This window comes from Panicum hallii, chromosome 1, assembly GCF_002211085.1.
Source record: "Panicum hallii strain FIL2 chromosome 1, PHallii_v3.1, whole genome shotgun sequence".
NCBI classification, from domain to species: domain Eukaryota; kingdom Viridiplantae; phylum Streptophyta; class Magnoliopsida; order Poales; family Poaceae; genus Panicum; species Panicum hallii.
Window position 1 is genome coordinate 24,078,548 of NC_038042.1, and position 23,472 is coordinate 24,102,019.

Below are 23,472 nucleotides of genomic sequence, written 5' to 3' on the forward strand. Positions count from 1 at the left end.
CAGACATGGCTCCCTACTTCAGTGCAAGGAACTCTTGCTTCTTAAGCTTCATCAAACCCTTAGGTATGAGTTGCTCTCTGAACTTGTTCTTGAATTCCTACCAGTTGATGGTGTTGGGGGCGTCATGAGCTATGGTGTAAGCGTCCCACCAATCTATAGTAGTTCCTTCCAGTCTTCCTGAAGCATAGAGGACCTTCTCCCTATCAGTACACTGCATGATGTTCAGCATCTTCTCCACAGTCTTGATCTAGTCATTAGCTTGCAGAGGATCAAGTGAGTGCGAGAATGAAGGGGGCTTGTGACTCATGAATTCCTTGTGTCTGTCTCTAGCTGGCGGTGGTGGCAGTGGTGGAGCTTGGTTCATCTGTGCCTGCATGTTGGCGATAGTGTTTGCCATGTTGGTCAGCAGCTGAGTCTGGATGGTGAGAAACTACTCCATCCCTGCTGGTGGCTCTCGGTGCTGCTGACTCTGCTGAGGATCTGGGTTGAGTTGTTGCTTCTCCCCTGACGTGGCACTACGGGCTGATCAACCCCTGATTCAGACCTATTGTACACCATCTGGTCGGTTAGTGAAATGAGACTCATAAAATAAATTATGGAAAAAGGATAGGAACAAGGATAAGATAGAGATAGTAAAATAAAATAGATAACCCTAAGTTTTACTAAACTATCTAACTTTATTAAAAACTTGATGTAATTATGGTCATCACTCCATAATTCATCGCAATCATTACAAAGATTCAAATCAAGCTGTTCTCACAAAACCAAGCACACTGACTCGGACTAAGCAAACTATAAAGAACGTTCGAACTAGCGATTACAAAAAGACTCTTAAAGACACTCCTAACTTAGACTGCTAGATCTAGCATCTCTAATGGTAGCGGGTGCGGTAGACGGGCTCTCCGTAGTGGACGCACTTGCGTGGAGGTGACTCTAGCAAGTAGTCTATAGACTCATCGCTGTCATACTCCAAAGGCACCTCCTGGTCTCCTCTCAGTTGGGCCTCCAGAATTGCCTTCTCCCTGAGCGTATTCCTCAGCTTCCTCTTGACCTCTTGGATTTCTAACCCGACGGCATCCGAGTCGGTCCTGAGGGTGGCGACCAACTCGTGTGTGGTGTCCATGAGCAAGCTTCCCTCACAAGGGGGTGGAACAGGAATTTGTGCATTGGTGGCACCCTTCCTACAGCAAGGAAATTGCTGGAACCCTATGCCCTGTAGCTCCTCCTGATAGACATGGCAGAGAGAATAGAGAGCCCTCCTAGCAGCTTCACTGGTCCCTGCATCCAAGGTCTTCCTAGGCACGTCATCAAAGTGCTTATAAACTTCCCTCCAGCTGCCATACCTCTCATCTGGAACGCTGATCACCATTGCCACTAACCACTCCTCCTGCTGCTGAGCATTCTTGAACAAGGAGGCTTCAGTGGCCTTAGTGAGAAGTCAATTCTCTGCATGAATCTCCATAGTAGTGCTGGTAATGGACCTTCAGCAAAGTCCAAGTAGTGTAGCTCCTTCCCATAGTGAGGTTCTAGTGGCGGCACGTCTGCTACGGCGGCTGGCTCTGGTTCTTCATCTGGGTCATCATCACCACCATCTGCAGCAGCTGGGTCATCACCACCATCTTCTGCATTGCCTCCTCCTGCGACGCTAGATCGGCACTGTCTCCTCCTACAACGTCCACATCAGCATTGTCTTCTGCAATGTCTAGGTCATCTTTAGGAAGCTCCATGGGTTCCTCCTCAGTGTCAATGTCCACCCATCCTCCTCTGTACTAGCCATAGTAGTAGTTGTCGTCGTCATCGATCTCCACGATCACGGGGGCGTCCTCTAGTTGCACAGGCTCCTTGTATGCATGCACCTTCTAAGGAGCGGGCACCTCCTGCTCCTGTTGCACATGCACCTCCTGAGGGTGCAGGATCTAATGGGGCGGTCCACAGGTGCTCTTGCAAGCGGTCTTCCTAGTTTTGGCCATCTGTAGAGAAACAAGGATAGCGCAAGATAGAGGATATTTAAAAAGGGCTATGAGTGACCTTAAAGCAAGAAGGAGTTTGAAAAAATAGGCAAACACACTTGTTAGGCAAGTATGAAAACAAGGGTGAGATGATAGTGATATAATAAAAAAATAAGCAAATTTTTAAAAGCAAGCAAGCAGAAGCTAGGTTACTAAGCAAGATAAGCATTAAATTTCGACCATTACTAACTAGGCTAACGTCCTACAGTCAACACTACTCTAATACCACTTGTAACGACCCAACCTAGGAAAATGGCTCATGCCCACTCTGCACGCTGAGTGGACCACACCTACACTACAACTCGCTTACGCTTTTGTCCTCGCTTCGTGTAAAAGGTTTAACCTAAGATTGCAATGCTTCCTAGAGTTGGCTATTTAAGTAGGCCTTTCCCACTTTAGGCTAGCAAGGTGGGACTATCCCACACACACTTGCTACCATGATGGAGTGAGCTACCCCGTGGCCATATTTGGCCCATGGGCCTCACAACACTCCCACCCTTGAGGACTTGACGTCCTCGTCGAGCACCATCTTATCCATACAAGACACATGTTCACGATCGACTTTCCTGGCCACGTCCGTATGTCCAGTGCCGGCGCATGTGCCATACCGTGACCACACAGCATCCATGCATCATGTGCAACATGCCCGCGCATCTGCGCCCGTACGCGCCCGTGACACAGCGAAAGTTGCTCCAGGATCAAGTTCACGTACATATGATAGACGATACAAGTGTATATCCGAAACAGTATCATAATGAAAGAGAGTATTAGAGTACTTTATTACATGACCGAAAGTCTTAATCTTAAGCAAACAAATGAATATCTTTAACTAGCAGCGGAACTTCAACTTCACAGGCAGATGACTGGAAGATATACGCCTAGAACTCCTCGAAATTTTCAGGGAACTCTGGCAGCATTGGTTTCAATAAAACAAGCGTGAGTACACTTATGGTTGGTACTTAGCAAGTGGAGTAAATTATATGACATGAAAGGCTAATTTCAAGGAATAGCTGATATAGTTTGACTGCAATAAGCACTGTTAGTTGGTCAAGTTTTATTTAGCAAGCATTAATTAAGTGTAAGTATATACCATGAACTATTAAGTAAGTAAAAGAGATAAGTACCAACAACATAAATAAAGAACAACAATTTAGATCATCTTCAAGTTCAATTATCATGTGAGGGTCCAAGCTGCTCTTAACCGTGAGCACAGTGGATATCAGTTTAAACTCTGTAGAGGTTGTACACTTTACCCACAACTCGTGTTTTCCTTGATGCCCGGGTTTGCAAGACCCTTAAACACTTCCGAGCTCGGTGGCAAGGATTCACTACGAGGCCTTTACAAACATTCCCTAACTTGCAATGGTCCGCTAAGGTTTCAAGCCGCAGTGGTTATAACCCTTCCTAATGAGGAAGACGTCTTAACCAAGATCATATCTAAGACTCAAGAGGACCGAGCTATACCCCATCAACGCACTCCCCTCTTGCCCTTTTGGTAAGACCATTACAAGCTAACGTTTCTAATTAATTAGCCTAGACCAGAACCATGTAGTATTATGTTTGCACTATTTTTCTGGATGGTTCTCCATTCTCCAATTAAAGTAATGATCTTATAATTATAAACCATAAGGTATTCCAAGTGTAGCATTGTTTCCAAGTTAACCAACCATATCTAAGTAGATGAGCAACTAGCATAGCTACCATGTAAAGTAAAACAACCCAGGTTTAATCAAGAAAATACAATAGAAACTAGGCACGTCCTTAGCTTGGGATCCATCATATTATAGACGCATGCATGCATATAAAGTAAAGATGTGTATTAAGATTATTGGGACCGAAGTATCATCAAGGACCACTTGCCTTCCTCAAAACACTACTGCTGCTCAGGGACGTCTTCAAAGCCTTGCTCTTGTGGATCATCGAACTGTACACCGTCTATCTCACCATACAAGTTCATACAAGCAAATAAGTACAACAAATAACAAACAGTACACTAAACAATGTAAACAGAATATAACAAGGTTATAAAGCTACTGTACACGTGTAAGGATCGCATGAGCGCGAGAAACGATAAAATGGAACTAAAACGGAGAAGTTAAGGCTAAAACATGATTCTAGAGGTTTATTTGTAAAATTTTGAAAAATAAAATAGCTCTGAACGAAGAAATAGAGGGCTAAAATAAGATTAAACCTTAAATCTATGGTTTAGATTGGAAAACAGAGAGGCTAGGGATGGCAGGTTCTAATCTAAAGAAACGTAGGGGCTAAAATAGAAGAAAACAGACCTAAACGTAATTACTTTTGAATTGCAGCGAACTGCGGGTTGATTCTAATAAAATTGAGGGGCTCTTATGCAAAAACGCCTAGGGTTGACCGGTATGGGGTTGGTCTGACTCGGGGTAGATCGGATCTGGGCCATCCGATCTAGAACGGACGGCGGGCGGCGGGTTTTGCAGCGCTGGCTCGCCGGATTTCACCAAAACCGGGGCTCGTATTGGATTGGGGTTTGGCCTAGGAGAAGGAGAGCGAGAAGGGGAACTCGAACAGGTCTCAGAATGGGGCATCGAGGGTCGGAGAGGCACGGCGGCGGCGCGGGGCACAATTGCTCCGGCGAGCAATTACTGTGGCGAGAGAGCGAGAAAGAGGGAGAAACCAGGGGGGCTACCTTGCTCACCTCAAGGCGGAGCTCCGGCGGCGGCTGGACGCGAGATTGGAGTGGCGAGGCAGCGGATTTGAAGGCGCGACCATACTCGAGCGGCGGTGGCGGCGCGAGCTAGGGTTTGCGAGGCGAAGGGCAGCGGCTGCGGGCTTTGGTGGGTCAAGGAGGGTCCTGGCGGCTGCTTTTATAGGGGCGGCCATGGGTCCTTGGCATGCGTGCCAAGGCGACACGGGGAGGCATGCGCCAGCCGGACTCGGGCTCGAGTCCGAGCCTGGCTTGAGGTGGGGGACGGACCCAACGGGCGGAGCCCACCTAGTAGCGAGGAAGAGGGGACAGAAGGGAGAGAGAGAGAGAGAGAGAGAGAGAGAGAGAGAGAGAGAGAGAGGGGCGGAGCAGGCCGGCCTGGGCTGGGCCGCGCGGGAGGAGGAAAGGAAGGGAAGAGGCGAGGGAGATTTGGGCTAGGCCAAAAGAGAGAAGGAAGGGGGAGAGGAAAAGAGAGAGGTTTAGATTGAGCCTAAAAGAGAAAAAGAGAGGAAAGAAAAAAGGAAACAATCAAATTCATTTGAATTTAAGTTGAATTTAAATTTTACTGAAAGAAATAAAAGCAATAGAACAATGCGATGCGGCATGAAATGCATAGGACCTATATTTTCTTATATTTCTTTTTATAGCTAAGTAAATTATTTATAATTCGCGGTAAATGCTTAAAATCAAAAGGAATAAAAAACTTTATCGATCGTAAAAAGTCTAGCAAATTTATTTAGATTTCTGATTTGAAAATTAGCATGCTACACTATCATTCTCTTTTCCAAGGTGAAGGTGGAAAATGGCTCCTCAACTTATTTCTGGAGGGACACCTGGCTTTACCACGGCCCCATTGCTTCCACCCACCGTGCTCTTTTCTCACACACCGTAAGGCCGGATATTTCAGTTCAATATGTTTTCCAAAATGGGTTTGATTTGCATCTGCGTCCAGACTTACTACGGCTGCCCGCCGTGAGCTAGAAAACCTCTTGTTTGCTCTTTCGCAGGTTCATCTCACCATGAACGCCCCTGAACAGAGGCTGCTTGTCTCAACGACTGCAAAGTTCAGTGTCCGTGATGCGTACAAGAACTTGACATGCACCGGTGTGCAAGTCCAAAACAGCATCAATATTTGGCGTGCGAAGATTCCAAACAAAGTCAAGATCTTCTCGTGGTTGTTCTTTAAAGACCGGTTAAGCACCCGTACTAATCTGTTCCGCAAAAATGTCCTGGATGACGACAAGTGCCAAAGATGCGGCTCCTGCGTACTCGTCGCCACCTGTTCTTTGGTTGTGCAAGCAGCGCTGAACTTTTGGACAGCTCTTCAACTAGTGAGTATTATCTCGCGTAGGACAGACATGCTATGGTGCATGTCGATGCCGCCTGAAGCTCCGCAGCTAGTCTGGCCGGATGTTGTTCTTACCATCTTGTGGCGTATATGGGAAGCAAGAAATGGCTTCACGTTCCGTGCTGAAGTCAATCGTCGCCGTATAATCTCCACCGTGTGCGATGACTTGGATGTTTGGTCTCATCATTATTCTAAACCTTTGGACAAGGAAGCGCTACGCCGGTGGCGCTCTTTCCTTCGTCATTGTAATTCTACCTGAGCTTCGGCACCTTTCGTGCCTTTTTGAATGAAATTTCCAGGTGGGGATATCTCCCCCCAGTTGCGTTCAAAAAGAAAAATACATTAGGATCCCAAATAGACAAGGTTCACACATTATAGTTCACACATACATCCAAATTGTGACAAAAAAAAAGTAGAAAGAAAACGAATAGGAGAAGATGGATTCCCCGTCCCAGATGCTACTTCAATTCAGAGGAGTTGCCTCGGAAAAAAAAATCAGAGGTGCGTCAGAGCCGCCAATGCCCAAACCCCATCCTCTTGCCTGCTCTCATGTTTGATGATGAGCTCGATTTAGGCACAGCTTCGGTCCGCTCCTACCTTATCCGCGGACCGCGGGAAAAGAATGTGGCATCCACCGCCGCAGCATCCACAAGCAAGAAGCAAGAACAATTGAGTGACGAGGACGCGCCATGGCGGTGTCTCCACCGTTTGCTACTCCTGGAGAAGCTTCTGCTGCAGCCCGCCGCGAGCTCCGCCGCCGCGTGCAGGCGAGAGCCGCGAGCAACGCAGCCGCGGCTCGCGAGCGTGGTGGTGCCACCAAGCTCCACCCCGGCTGAGAAACATCTCCGGCCGTATCGCCTCCTGATCCAAGAAAAGCATCAGCCCAATCGAATTTAACTCCAGCGCATCAACAGGAAAAGGGCTGGCTGATAATAGGCCCGGTTTCATCCTCCGGACTAAAATTTAGTTACCTCGTATCGGATGTTTAATATCAATCAGAAATATTAAATATAATCTAATTATAAAATCAATTGCATAAATAAAATCTAACTTACGAGATGAAACTATTAAACCTAATTATTCCATCATTAGCGTATGTTTACCGTAGCACAGCATTGCAAAATCATATATTAATTAGGTTTAATGGATTCATCTCACGAATTAGTCTTCATTTATATAATTTATTTTATAATTAGTCTACGTTTAATACTTCTAATTAATGTTACGTGACGAGAACTAAATTTAAAGTTTAGTCAACCATAATCAAACGGCACCATAGTCCCTATATATTTGTCCCCACGCGATACCCTCTCTACGTCGTATTAAGATATAGAAAGAAAAAAACCGAACTCTGGAAAGAAAAGGCAACTAAATCAAAGGGGGAAGAGCAGGAGCATTTTAAGGCTGCCTCCCTAACACTTTGAATGTGTTCATTTTACTGATCTGACCAGTGATATTTCTGTCTCAATTGAAGTCAACCTTACTATACTCGCTTGTAGGAGATCATCGCTCAGAAGGGGCATATTTTGAATAATAAACTTAAGATGTGCAAAATCATACCTGTCCGGGAGGTGAAGCAGAGGATGGGTAGCATGGGTAGCCCTCGTTCATACAAATGAGATCGGCGACTGAATGGTTAAAGCGCCCAACTCATAATTGGTAAATTTGCAGGTTCACTTCCTGCTGGATGCGAATGAACTCCAGCGCAGTCGAATCAACTTGTGCCGCCCGCAAAATTCCCTCCTTGCCTCCGCTACCATGGGAGTGGAAGAGCAACGACAGGGAGGCGGTCGAGCAGCGGCACGGGCAGCGTGGGGCAGAGGACGGGCGGCCCCCGCCAGCACCAGCATGGCCGGCGGAAGGCGCGGCCGTGCCCACATTTGCAAGGCCGGCCGAGGTCTTCCTGCGGCCCGCAGCAGCCCCGCGAGCCGACGCCGCGCCCACGCCCACGCCGGCAGCAGCTCGACGGGCCGGCGCCGCACCTCCGGGGCGCTCAGGAGCATGGCCGGCTCCGCGTCCCCGGCCTCAGGAGCATGGACGGCGGGAGGCCCTCCCTCCCCCCACATCAGTAGCTCCATCCGGATCTGCCTCCCGCAGCATACACGCCCTCCGCCACGGGCGCAGCAGCCACCTGAAAAGTTTATCAAGCCAATGAATAGTGACAAATAAAGCACCTTTTCTCAGTGGGAATTCATTATAAAGTTGGTGATACAGATACGAAGAGAGGCATAACGAACAATGAACCAAGTTATTTCTTAGTGTTGTCAATTTGTACATCTAAACAAATTATGTTGCACATATAACGTTCATATAGTTGTTTTGTCCTCATTGTGTTAGGTACTTAAAAAAAGTTTGAAAGGAGGGTACTTCAATTTTACGGCCGTCTGTTCAATTATTATTATTATTATTATTATTATTATTATTATTATTATTATTATTATTATTATTATTATTATTATTATTATTATTATTATTATTATTATTATTATTTCTTATAAACTGTAAATGGAAACTTGAATAATCTAAACAATACATTTGAAACTGTCATCAATTTTGTATATATCATCTATATTGGAACATATGGACGCAAATATGAATTTTCTACAATTTGCTTAGCATTTTTTGAGACAGATATAATTCAAATGTAAATTTCTATGAATAACCGCACAAAAATCATTAGATCTCTAGAAAATAGCTTTATGTATTGTATTACATGTATAAAATGCTTTGGGAGTATATAAGACTACTTTTTGTGCAATTTACCTAAAAAAATTATAAAATTTTGTGCCGAAGGGTGCTCGAACCTAGATCACAAACTTTTAAAGCAAAACCCCTCTCCACTGCGCCATGCAACCACATTCAAGCAACTCCTCTCCACTATACCATGCAACCATATTCAATCTTGGGTGGTCAATTTGTACCGGTACGGCGGACTCTACATATTGGTGGGGAAGGGGCAAAGCGCAACCCAAACAACACGCCAAGTTGCTGAAATCCTCTAACCCCTTACCTCCGACCGCCTCCGTTGCTTCACTAGCCACTCTGCCGCCCACACCGCCTCACGTCCGCCTCCGCCTCCGACGCGACCCCGGGCCGCTGCTCCAACCCTTGGCAAGGACCGCCGCCGCCTACTTCGACGCGACCCCAGGTTGCCGCTTCGAACCTAGGTAGGACCGCCGCCGCCCGCCTCCGACCCTAGGGACGTAACCACTCACTTTTAGAAAATTTGTAGAAAATTTGTAAGATTTATGGATTGGTGTGTGGTCAAGATATCTCTTGTAGGATGTATGAAACCATCCGGATCGCCGTATTTATTGGTTATCAATACCACTTGATCACGTTTGAGCATCTTAGAGTATAATAACTATGAAATGGTTGCTTAAGGCATGTTTGTGATGAATCAAGTAGAGTTTTGGATGCCTTGGTTTGTTAATCATAATATAAAATGATAAACTATAAGTTGTAATAATTTTGTACCCCTATTTAATTATGTAAAAGCTATGTGTGCAATGTCTGTTGTGCCCTCATGGAAGCGATCCTGAGTACATGGATGATGAGACAATTGGTAAGCGAAATATTCATGAATCACATGACGGACTGCCAAATTTACACCGTTTTAGGAGCATTTGCCTAATTATCCTGTCAAATGACGATCAAGCACTCTTGAGCTGGTTTAAATCGAACTACAATTACCTTATCACTCCCCATTATCGTGGAAAACTGGTTCTAGTGTTTTTTGTAAACACTAACATTTCTTAACTAAAACCAAGAGTGGCAGCGGTCGAGTATTTTGAGAACATATTTTCCTAACGGCAGAGTATAGTACCGATTCTATAATTGAACATGCTTTTCAATCTTGATTTTATACATAATTTACGTGATTTAAAGAGATTCTTAGCAAGAATTTATATATAGATGGTGACAGGAAACAAGAGAAGAGCACGAGGACAAGGACACTAAAAATCTATTTTACATTCCTAGTGGACCATCTACAAAGATGATATAGTTGACATGTATCCCTAAATCTTTGGCAAATAAGGCATTTTGACCCCTCAATGTTATCCTGATGTTATACTGAGGGTCAAATTCATCCCTCAACTTTTAAATTGGTGTTATTGCCATAATTTAGGCGGGCCAGAAAGGTGGGCCGTGGAGCAAGATGGGCTTGAAGGATAATTATAATGGGTTTGCGAATCGGACCCTTTGCAGATGTTTTGGGCCAAGGTTGGCCGTGTATCTAGATAAGTATGTATGTTTAAACAGTTTAGATATAGATAGTTAAGATTTGTGTCGTATTTGGTTAGGATTGGTTAGCAGAGACAAGTCTACGGACTATAAATATGTATCTTGCGTAAACAATAAAAAAGATCGAACCATTCACCAACAACTCTCGGCGCATCGCCACCCCTATTCTAGGGTTTCTCGGGTAAGCGCCGTGTGGCCCCGGTCACGCCCTGCGTGATCGGGGCGGTACCGTTCTTACTTATTTGCTTTTCGTGTTCCTCGTTCTGAAGCGTTGTTGATGGCGAGTAACACCAGTTATCTTGGCGTTTATACGGTAGCATCGGCTCTTTCATGTGTTAATTATGCTTCGCTTGTTTCCTATAAATGTTTGGCTGTCCGTGTATTCGATCTCAGGTATAAGGGCAGTGTCTTGCTCTCTACTTATTTAGTAGATCTAATCTGTTACGGTTAGTCTTCGTTAATCGAGGGTTTAGTTCAATATCTGCATGATTAGGCCCTTTAAACAGATTGAATATCCCGGCAGTATTCTGGGTACCTTATAACAGCTTGAAAAGGGATTGTTCCGGAAATCGGCTTTGGGTTGGTTTTTAGGCCTCTGCTTAGGTTGTTGTTTTGTTACCTTCAGCATCTGTTAGGCTCAGTTACGTGGAGGATGTTCCAATTATGTGGTGAGAGCTTTAATTGTCGTAGGTTGGATTAGCTTAGTGATTACAGAATGAGATTTATATTACCATCGGATATATTTGATTTATTTATAGATCCGATCCGATACCCAGCACAATCGGCTCTTTACAGCCGATATCGAGAATCATCCGATGAGCCGATCACGGCTCAGAATAATGTTTACATGTGTCTGTGTATGCAGGAAACTAACCCATAACACCTTCCTAATCAGGTACAAGGTCAGGTGGCACGCCTAGCAACCCAGAATCCAGGTCGTGTGCCGGATCTCGGGCCGTTGACCGAGGGACCGGGGCCCACCAGCAGTCCCGGGAGCCTCCCGGCTCCTCATGTTGCCCGTCGCTGCTCGCCGGTGGGTTTTGACCGACAACATATTCTGGAACGCCCAGTGGGACCATCGTCGCCATCATCTTCATCGACTTCGTCATCTTCTTTGACTCCATCGACTGCTATTGACGGGATGGCGAGGGATGAACCGATCACCTACGAGGAGCTGCCTGCTGAACATAAGCAGAAATATGATGAGATTAAGGCTATATTCGAAGCCGATCTCATCGGCTCTTTCGAGAGGACCCGCCACCACGGCGTCAAGTCGAAGGGGTTTTCACCTGAAGGCGCTCTTGATGGCGTGGATCTGTCCACCCCATCGGAGGACCATACCAGAGCTCTACGGCAAGAAGTAAACTACGCGGTGGCCCACTCGCTGCACCGACACTGTGAGAGCCTGGTTAACGCTTTCGAGCGTGTTGCCCTGCGTGTGCTCCAGGAAATTATGAAGCATCAATACTCTCCAACGGGACCTAACTTGGGGAGCCATAAAGGGGAATTGCCATTCCAAGCTAGGCCACCAGTGCCGTATGCGCTCGCGGCTGCGGAGTCACAAGGCTCTCCGGCCTACATGGTTTACAAGGTGGGAAGTGATCCCGTGGATCACCAATTCTTCAGCGAGCCGCCCAAGGAGATCCCGCATGGATATATGTGTGCTTATATACCGGACAGCAGTAATCCGGTACATTCAGTACAGAGGGCAGCTGGAGGAGTCCTGTGGCAGAACCAACCTGAATTACACCGGCTTAAGTACGCGAGTCCTCTCTTGAGGGCTACCTCATGCTTTAAATGGTATAATCCCTTGGCCTGTCGGGTAACGTCCCGATAAATCACCGAAAGCAGGATCAAACAAGGTACCTCGCACGAAGACGAGTCCAGAGATACAAATGCCATTACACTTTACAACACAGGCAGGTATATTACATAAGTGTATAAAAGCAACAATTGTTCCCAAGGAAGGGACATTATTACAAAACGGTTTAAGTTTTAAGTCAAAGCAGCGGAGTTTGAAAATATGGACACTGTACACGTTGTTATTACGGATATCATGCTAGCCCTGGCATGATATCACTCGGCGGAATCTGTGTTGGCCGGGGACGGATCCCACTCCACGGACCAACCATCAGGCAAGGGTAGGGCCACGGTGTAATGAAAACTAGCTCATCAGGGAGACTACCTGAAGTAGATAGTTACAAAGCAAGATTGAGTATGCTAATACTCAGCAAGACTTACCCGCTCATGGTATACTTAGCCATGTACCTAGACTTATGCAGGCTTTTCAGGTTTTGAGTAAAATTTTCAGCTGAAAAGCAACAAAGAGTAGGTCCTTAATTTCAACTTTGAGCTTTCAGTTTCTAGTTGATTAACCATTCTAGGTAAGCATCTATACTACTCAAACATGGTAGAATCTTTAGTCAAACATCATCTTTGATAAACTCATAATTGCTCTTATTACTCTATGTGGCAAAGGGATTAAGCAGTCTCAATCTCCGCGAGAAACGGACGATTCCTGAATCGAATTTCAAACCTTGCAAGGGTAAACCTAACTCACACGCTTGGAACACCAAAGGGCCGTTCCGAAGCAACCGTTTGCCTTTCATTCCGACTCGTGGATCAGATCCACCACAAGCGACTGTGGGACCATACGCACTTCCAAAGTGCAGGACGTACGTCTGTAGCGCGACTACAAAACCCGTACTCCTGGTTGCCCAGCAACACGTATTCCTACACGTCGAATCGAGTAACAGGAAGAACCAAAATACGAGTGGTGGGAGGTATGTCCACTCCTCGGGCCGATTGGTTACTAGGCTTACCGCTTACCATATTTCGCGGCATGTGGCTAGTACTTTCAAACGCTTAACCACCGCTACCACACACTGCGACCTTATCAAGTTTCACAACATAGACGGGGTATCACCTCAACCACGATACCTCACAAAACTCCCGTCCGTCATCCTTATAGTGATAACAGGAATGTAAACATCACAACTCCTATATCGCGCGAGTGACAGGGAATCACCCGACTTCTACCGGTCCTATTAGCATAGCAACTAATCGGACTCCAGTGCTAATATTCAATACATTGGTTCCTAGGAAAAAATGCAACTAGGGTTTCAAGCAATTCTTAAGAACTTAATGCATAGAAATGTATAAATAGATATAAATGGCAGTGTAAAGAAAATAGTGGGTTATGTCCGGGGCTTGCCTTCTTGCGTAGGATTGGGAGCAGTAGGGTCAAAGTTGTCCGAACTTTGGTTCGGAGCTTCAGTTAAACCTTCGACGGCGTCCCCGGGGTCTTCAGCTGATTCCACTCCTTGTTCCGGGATGAGCTCGTAGTCACCGTCGGCGAGAGTAGTCGAGTCTACATGATATGCAAAGTATAAGTTATGGAATGCATATACTTTTATTTTAATTCCCGATAAAGTTGCAATCCAATAAAAATATAATTTACTTATTACACATATCATTTACTTCTCTACTGGGCAGTCATTTATCGGGTATTAATCATTTTACCTAGTTACATTAAGTAATAGGGTTGGTTACTCTAATTATTTAATTAATGGCATGGGGAAACATATTGAGTTGGTTTTAAATACTAAAATAACTATATTGAATAGCTTTATTTATTTGCTATGTTAATTATTTATACCAACTCTAGGTTATTATTAAACTATGGACTTATTATAGCATGTTCTATTTGTTCTAGTTGTTTGACACCTGATCCTAGGTTGAGAATTTAAGGACAGGTTACACTACTTAAGAATAATACCTCAAAATATTTTCAGTATTTTTGAACATTTAATCCACAGATATTAAATACATAAGATTAAATAGGTATTATTCATATTTAAATTCATACATTATGAAAATATTCCAAAAACAGTAGGTCATCTATTTTTCCTAAGTACTACATATTAACACAGGATTAATGCAATTGGTTTCATATTTTTATTATTTTTCTGCTATTTATTATGCATTTTCTTAGCCTACAACTACTCAAACTTAGTATTTAAATTAGAGCACAAACTACTCATAAGCTTAAAGTCAACCCATAAGAAAAGTTGTAGATCTTAAACTAAGGATTCCAACAAATTTTAGTTTGCATTTTTATGATTTTCCCCTGAATTGATATAGAATTTCAAAGTTGGCAGCATAATTAACACAAGGGGGTCCTTCTGGCACTATTCATATGTGTCTTAAGCCTTGCAGATAGCCCCCTGGACTTTCAATTCTTCTAACACGAGGTCCTAGCCGGTCAAGACGGTGGCCGTGGTGTTTGACCGGCGTGTTCTCGCCGGCGGTGAGGGTTTGGCCGGAGATGATCTGGTCCTATGTGACCTACGTGCCCTACTGAGTTCACGGGTGGGTGATGTGCACCAAGACAAGCGACGGAGCATGGCCGGCGGCGATGAATCGCGGCGGCCATGTCGGGGTGCTCGCGGTCCCGGTGAGAGGCCGGCGAACACGGACCACTAGGGCGCGCATGAGCATCACAGAAGTGTGGGAATGCTTTCCCCGTGCCTAATTTGGTTGGAGACAAGGCGGAGGGTGGTGCTCGATGGTGGAGTGAGCGTCGGGTTCTTACCGGCGGCGATGGCAGCTGGTGTTCTGCGGGCTGGGGCGATGGAGGGTGGCGGGGAAGTAGTCGAGGAGCTTCAGGGTGAGATGGAGATGCACAGGATGGAGGCAATTGGGGTCGAGGAGGGCCGGAGAGAGGTGTCCCACGGCGAACAGAGAGCGGCGGCGGGTGAAGATCACCGGCAATCGTGGGGGAGCCGGTGTGGTGCATTAGGGGACCAATTGAAGGGTCGTAGAGCTTCACGGGGTCGATGTGGTGCTAGCTGAGGGGTTGTGGTGGCGCGGGAGAGCTCGGAGTGAGCTGCCCACGGTGTGCAGGAGGCGGCGGCGAAAGTCGAGCTAGCCGGAGCTGGGGAAGACAAGGCTTGGATGTGGGAGGGTGAAATTGGATGGGCTGTAGAGCACCAGTTGGTCACTGTAGTGCTGTGGGAGCACTGGATTGGGGTGGAGCGATGGCAGCGGCGGCTGTCAACGGTGGGCAGTGGGGCGGCGAAGGTCCGGTGAGGGAGTAAGTTCGGGAAACGGAAAATGCAGTGGAAAGGAAGTGCGGCAATGGGTAAACAAGATCATAGAGTGGGTGCTGAGCGCGGGTTAAGGCCAGGAGCGATGCTACGGTGCTAGCAGGAGCTGGCAACGGCGGCGAGGGCGTGGCGGCCGGCGAACGGCTCGGGAATGCGTGGCGCGCGCATGAGAGGGCAGCAGGGGAGGGGAATAGAGCTGGGACAGGGAGAGGACGACGCGTGGAAGTGATCCCAGCAGGAGGTGGCGCGGGGGCGGTGGCAGAGCGGCGGCCAGAGGCGAAGGACTGCACCGGCGGCAGGAAGCAGAGCAGGGCCACGTGCGCGAGGAAGAAGAAGAGAGGGGAGGGGTCCGGGGGACTAGTTTGATATTTCTAGAAAGTTCAAGGACCTCTCGGTAAACTAAAATTTCTCACTGCTATAAAGGTCAAATGAGAAAATGCTAAAAATGAAAGTTGTAGAGTTTTTCAAACTCTACAACATTGTTTTAGGGCTCAAGTTTAGAAATTCAAAGTTTACAACTTTTTAGGTTAAGTTTTTGAATAAAGGTAGAATTTGAATTACCTTTGTATTTATCCAAATAAATTTGATCAAATTTTGGGCATGTTTACAAATTTTTCCTGGATTGTCATGATTACTTGTATTCTTACATATTAGTCCTTAAGTAAACCTGAATTTGACTTTCATATTTCAATTATTTCACATGTAAGCCTTTAGATTGTTGTTTTAATCACACATAGATCCCTAGTTTCACACAAAGGTCTATTTTTCTTAGGTTTTAACCCACCTTTTACACTTCCTTCCCTATGGTCATTTAAATTTGACACTTAGTATATATTTACCCAATTACACTCAAGGATCTGTATGTTTCAAAATTACAATTATACCCCTGGTTATCTGTACTACTCACATACACCATAACAAGCATGCCTATATTACGTTAAAACTTAGTGTCTATGTTTCTAATTACCTGAATGTTACAAGTCCCTGGAACGGATGCAGACAAACAAGCGTTGCTACACGCCACCGGGCTGAGTCACGATGGTGCGCACTCGGCCCCAGAATCACAGACGGCGGAACAAATTAGTACCATTCTAAGAGAACAGTTTGGTATTCTACCAAAGAGGAGGGCAATCGACTATACTAAGCCGTATCCTAGTGATTATGACTTAATTCCCCTACTGCTAAGTATCGGCTTTCTGAATTCACTAAATTCAGTGGAGCACAAGGATCTAGTTCTATTGAACATGTGAGTCGATACTTAGCGCAATTAGTGATGATCTCGGTGTCAGATCCCTTGCGAGTAAGGTTTTTCTCGCAATCTCACAGGGCCAGCCTTTGGGTGGTACACATCATTAGGCCATGATTCGATTCGCACCTGGAAGCAGCTTGAGGAGCAATTCCATATTCAATATCATTCGAAAGCTGCAGAAGCAAGAATTGCCGACTTGGCGCAAGTGCGGCAGAAGCGCGGGGAAACCGTGGCAGAATATGTCCAACGCTTCAGAGAAGTGAAGAACTGATGTTACTCGACACGGATTTCAGATAAAGAGGCGGTCGAGTTGGCATATCTGGGATTACTAAAGCCGATCAGGGATCTGGCTTTTCAATTGGAGTTTACCTCTTTGGCGCATTTGGTGCAGAAGCTAACAACGCTTGAGCAGCGCCACCCAGAGCTATATATAGATAAGTTCAAACGTCTAGTGGCATCGGTTGACACAGAAGAAGCTGAAGATGTAAGTGCAATCAAGCTCTTTGTGGGTTTTGGTGTTGATGACTACCTAATTAGGGAACTAATGAGATTCATCGAGATGATATGCAGGAAATTTAAAAAGAGGATGATGTACAGGTTGGAGGATCCCCCAAATTGATATGATGGCTATCTTGACTCATGAAGGCTTAATTTATTTTATATTTTGAATATTGAGTTTAAGGAAAGCCGTACTATAAAGAGGGATCCAAGAACTACTGTCCAACTGTTGAACCAAATGCTCAAATTCTGAAAACCACATCCTCATACTCAACCAAAACAGCCAGCAAATTTCACATTCAGCAGAGTTGTTTTGATGGGTGCGGCAGTGCCGCGCCTTGGTGCGGCAGTGCTGCACTTAATGTACCGCTGGGACCAGAGGGGTATAAATTCCCCAACGGTTACAGACCTCTACACAGTGCTTCCCAACGTTCATATTCGCAGAAGACAGAACCAGAGCTCTTCTCTCTCTCCTCCATTGCTCCCAACTCTCCCCTCAAGCGGATCTCCACATCCCACCACCAAATCTTGAGGGAAAAGGCAGCAAACTTCGATTGGAGAGCGGATCTACTGATTCCCCCACTCAAAAGAGCATTTGGTTCACGTTTGGCCGACGGATCTAGGGTCTGTTACTCTTGGAGTTCGCTCCTAGCCGGCTAGTGGTCGCCCTCGAGCTTGCCCCTTCGTGTGGCAGCCTTGGGAGGTCTGTAACATTCTCTTGCAGCTAGTAAAATCACCCCTCATCTCAAGAGTTCACCCTCTTGACTTGAGAACGAGGAAGGGCCGACCTTTGTGGTGAAGCCCAAGCCTTTTGTGGCAGCCTCAACAACGTGGACTTAGGCCAGCCTTTGTGGCGACGCCGAACCACGGGATAAATCCTTGTCTTGCGTGCTGATTTACTTTATTGGTTAGTTTCGTTCTTGTTCAAGGTTTGAGGCCGATCTATTTATCTACTGCGGTGTTCCCTGTTCTAGTTCCATATATGTGTTGCTGACACCTGCAGGAAGCCTAGGAATTAACTCGATCTACTTTTGTTTCAGCAGTTTTTGAATTCTGTAATTTGTGTTCTGTCTGAGCACGGCAGTGCCACACTCGGCACGGCAGTGCCGCACTCTCCTCTAACAAGAATTTGGAGTTGAGTTTTTGCAGGCCTATTCACCCCCCCCCTCTAGGCCTCTTTACTGGTCCAGTGATCCTACAAGTGGTATCAGAGCCGCGTTGCTTCGTATACGCTTCACCGCGTGAAGTATGGAGACCGGTGGAGGTTCGAGGAAGATCGGTGGCAAGGGAAAAGAAGTTCGCATGGAGGATGTTGGTAGTAGTAGTGAGTTGTCACTATCTACAGCCAGCAACACCACTCTCAAGGATGCTCCCGAAGGAAACACCACCGATGCTACGAGAAGAAAAGAAAGAAAAGAAAGAAGAGAAGCAAAGCTCAAGAAAAGAGAGGAGCGTGAGCAAGAAAAGAAGCTTCAAGAGAAGCTGAGCCGCAAGGAAGCTAGAAGAATCACAAGAGAAGAAAGAGCCAAGAGAAGAGAAGAAAGGGTCAAGAAGGTGTATGAAGCATCATCAAGTGAACTATCATCTAGTTCGGATGATGGTGATGATGATGTATCATACCATGTCTCTAAGGACAGCAAGAATGGTGAGAAGAAGAAGAAGGATGAGAGCAGCAGCAACAAGAATAAATACTCCGCTGTATCCTTCAATTATTCTTCTTATTTCACTAACCGCGATAAGAAGTCTTTCATTAATGTACCCGCGGGCAAGTTGCCTCATTTTGATGGGACCAACTTTGCCAAGTGGAAGCACTTAATGAGAGCCTATCTTATTGGCCTTCACCCCGGTCTTTGGGAAATTGTGTGCAGTGGTTTTGAAGGACCGGAGGATCCCGAAGCTCCCACAAATGATGAGCTAGCTGCTGTCCATCTCAACGGCCAAGCCACAAGCATTCTTCTTAGCGCCTTGGATGGAAATGAGTACAATAGAGTGATGAATGTTGATGTTGCAAAACAGATTTGGGACACTTTGCATCTAGCACATGAAGGTGTTGATAAAGTGAGAAAAGCAAAGATTGATTTGTTGATGGCCAAGCTCAACCGGTTTGTCATTGTTGATGGAGAAGGACCACAAGAGATGTTTGATAGGTTGATGATTTTGGTGGGCAAGATTAGAGGCTATGGTGGTGATGAGCTTGATGACCACAAGGTAGTGAAGATTATGTTAGAAGCTTACTCACCGAGAAATGAGACCGTAGTCACCTTGATTAGAGACAAGAAGAAGTTTGAGCACTTCACTCCCAATGATGTGCTTGGAAGACTTTTGACATTTGATATGCAAAGAGAAGAAGCAAATGAGAGAAGAAAGCTTGGTGAGCTGCAAGCAAGGTTGGATGGCATGAAAATCAAAGATGTAGCTCTCAAGGCCAACAAATCAAGCAAACAAGGCTGTTCAAGCAAGGCAAAGGGCAGCAAGCAAACTTCTACTTCTCAGCCCAAGAAAGAGAAGGAAATGCAACAAAATGATGATCCAACTTCCTCCTCAAGCGAAGAAGAAGACCATGGGGCAGATTTCAAGAAGATAGATGATATGGCACTATTCATCAAGAAGTATCACAAAGGGCTGAAATCAAATGGGTACAAGCTTGTGCAAAGAAGGTTCCCAAACAAGAAGAAACGGACTTGCTATAATTGTGGCAGCACCGAGCACTTCATAGCAAATTGTCCTTATGAGAAGAAAAACAACAACTACAAGAAGGACAATCATGAAGGCAAGCATGAGCACAAACAAGTTTATAAGAGAAAGAAGAAGCCTATGGGAGAGGCACACATTGGGCATGAATGGGATTCGAGTAAGGAGTCAAGTGAAGAGGATGTGAAGATTGCAACCGTAGCCATCCAAAAGCCATCCTCTACACCAAGACTCTTCAACAACATGTCCGATGATGATGACTACCACTCCTCTCACATTTGTCTTATGGCAAAGGGTGAGAAGGTAAAACTGAAAGCCACATCTCCTCCCTCACCATCTCTTGGTGATATCTCTAGTGAACTTAGTGATAGCTCTAGTGAAGATGATGTCTCTAGTGATGAGGAACTAAATGAGATAACTAGAAAACTAGACCCTTCAACTAAAATCTTCATCACTAAAACTTTGGAGGACTTAGAGAGTGTTCAAGCTGAGCTAGCAACTAGAGATGATGATCTCTTAGCACAAGAAAAGCTGTACATTGCTTGCAAGGAAGCTCTTGCATTAGAGAGAAGTGAGGTGTCCTCTTTGAGCAAAGCTTTGGCTAATGAGCAAAGAGAACATGCTCTCACAAAGAAGGCAAATATTGCACTCAATGACAAGTATTGTGTCTTAGATGAAAAGCACAAGGACCTTGAGATGCAATATAACCTTCTTTGGGAGAGCACCTCACATCCTTCTAAAGCAAAGGACACCTCTACTCCCTCCACTAGTCAAGATTGTGGAAAATGTTATAATGTTGATTTGAATGTCTATTCCACTAACCTTGCAAACATGGAGGCAATGAGAAAGGAGATTACTAGGCTCAATGCTATGCTGAATAAAAGTGGCAAAGATGAACAAAAGAGGCCAAAATACAAGGATGGGAGATTACCTCACATCAAAAATGGACTTGGTCATGAAAAAGGTAACAAAACCAATGGTCGCAAAGTGATCAATGGTTTCGAGTGTGTTCAGTTCATCAGCAAAGGAAAGATAGGTACAGATAGACCTGCACAGTGGTTGACACAAAAGCCAACCCGAGCAGCACAGCCTGTCAAGCGCAGCAGTGCTGCTGTGAAGGGCGGCAGTGTCACAACCCTAAGAAAGGGGAAGGTCACCTACTCTTCCTTTGCTCATGATAAGCCCAAGAAGCAGATCTACAAAGTGAAGAATGAGCCCCAGAAGTCGAAGAATACCATCTGGGCCACCCCAAACAGATATTCTTATCAACCGAAGGCTCATGCATATAGACAAAGCTTGAGTTCATGCTTTGTGCTGAAGAAAAACAGCAAGGGGGAGGTGTATGCCAAATATGTTGGCAAGGACAGAAATATTTATATTAACACCTCTATTTGGGTTCCTAAGATTCTTGTTACTAATATGCAAGGCCCCAAAAATATTTGGGGACCTAAATCAAGGAACTAAATCTGTTTTGTAGGCATACTCCTCCGGTGGATCAAGTTGGGTGCTTGACAGCGGATGTACAAATCATATGACCGGAGAAAGGAGTATGTTCTCATCATATTCCCCAACTACAGATTCTAGTGAGAATATTATTTTTGGTGATAACTCAAAGGGGGATGTGATTGGTCTTGGTAAAGTTGCTATTACACTTGAGCATTCAATTTCTGATGTTTTACATGTTGATTCGTTGAGTTACAATTTGTTGTCGGTTTCACAACTTTGTGAGAAAGGCTTCAATTGTCTCTTTACGGATAAGGGTGTGGAAGTCTCTAGTAGGGAGGATTCCTCTATTGTCTTCACAGGTCACCTCAAGAATAAGCTCTACTTAGTTGATTTCAACAAAAGTGAGCCTACGCTTGAGACCTGTTTAGTGGCAAAATCTAGCATGGGTTGGTTATGGCATCGCCGACTAGCTCATGTTGGGATGAGGAACTTGGCCAAACTACAAAAGGACAACCACATTCTTGGACTAACCAATATTGACTTTGACAAAGACAGGATTTGTAGCGCTTGCCAAGCCGGAAAGCAAGTAGGCGTACCTCACCCACCAAAGAGCATCATGACCACCACTCAACCTTTGGAGTTGATTCATATGGATCTCTTTGGACCGGTTGCCTACCTTAGCATCGGGGGTAACAAATACGGATTAGTTATTGTTGATGATTATTCCCGTTTCACTTGGGTATTCTTTGTCTTTGATAAGTGCCAGGTACAGGACAAGGTAAAGACATTTGTAAGAAGGGCACAAAAGGAATTCGGTCTCCCTATCAAGAAAGTGAGAAGCGACAATGGGACCGAATTTAGAAATACCCAAGTTGAAGAATTTCTTGATGATGAGGGCATCAAGCATGAGTTTTCAACCCCATACACCCCTCAACAAAATGGTGTAGTAGAGAGGAAGAATAGGACACTCATTGATATGGCAAGGACGATGCTTAATGAGTACAAGACGTCGGACATCTTTTGGTGTGAAGCCGTCAACACCGCTTGTCATGCTATCAACCGCCTCTACTTACACAAGAAACTTAAGAAGACTTCATATGAACTTCTCACCGGTAACAAACCAAAGGTATCATACTTTAGGGTGTTTGGGTGCAAATGTTTCATTCTAAACAAAAGGCCCCGAACCTCTAAATTTGCACCTAAAGTTGATGAAGGCATTCTTCTTGGTTATGGATCAAATGAGCATGCCTATCGTGTCTTCAACAAAACCTTGGGTAGAGTTGAAGTCACAATAGATGTGACATTTGATGAATCTAACGGCTCTCAAGTAGAGCAAGTTGATTCAAGTGTTGTAGGAAAGGAGGATCCACCATGTGAGGCAATCAAGCAATTGGCCATCGGTGATATTAGGCCACAAGAAGTTCAGGCCACAGACGAGGAGGATCCACAAGCTGTTGCTGCACAAGATTCCGCTGACGTACTCGATGACCAAGTGCAGCACACTCCTGCTGGAAATCAGCAGAGTGGCAGTGCCGCACTTAGGAGCGGCAGTGCTGCTCCCTCTACCTCGGCAACAGCTTCACCAACTCCTGCACCATCAATTCAGGGGGTCAATCTTGATCCCATATTTGAAGAAGAAGAAGCTGAAGGTGAAGAAGAAGAAGAAGATGTTGAGCATCCTAAACTACGCCAAATCATTCAACGGGATCACCCTATTGACAACATTATTGGAAGCATCCGAAGGGGAGTAACAACAAGATCACATTTGGCAAGTTTCTGCCAACACTACTCTTTTGTGTCACCCAAGGAACCAACCAAGATTGAAGATGCTCTAAAGGATCCAGATTGGGTTTTGGCAATGCAAGAAGAGCTCAACAACTTTGAGAGAAATCAAGTGTGGAGCTTGGTGGAAAGACCCAAGACCAACATCATCGGCACCAAGTGGGTTTTCCGCAACAAGCAAGATGAGAATGGCGTGGTGACAAGGAACAAGGCAAGATTGGTAGCTCAAGGCTTCACTCAAGTTGAGGGCTTGGACTTTGACGAAACATATGCACCGGTGGCAAGGCTTGAAGCAATCCGGATACTCTTAGCCTTTGCTGCTCATCATGACTTCAAGTTATACCAAATGGATGTCAAAAGTGCATTTCTCAATGGTCCAATTCATGAATTGGTATATGTGAGGCAGCCACCAG

The 23,472-nt window shown here is 45.3% G+C and overlaps 1 long non-coding RNA gene across 1 annotated transcript; it reads right to left on the bottom strand.

The window, feature by feature from the left end:
• Window positions 1-6,359: 6,359 nt before the first annotated feature.
• LOC112903660 lies at window positions 6,360-8,214 on the bottom strand. Its single transcript, XR_003230831.1, has 2 exons — window positions 7,601-8,214; window positions 6,360-6,901 (listed from the first exon to the last, which is right to left on the bottom strand). It is a non-coding gene; the product is annotated as an uncharacterized LOC112903660 (long non-coding RNA).
• Between the last annotated feature and the right edge of the window lie 15,258 nt (window positions 8,215-23,472).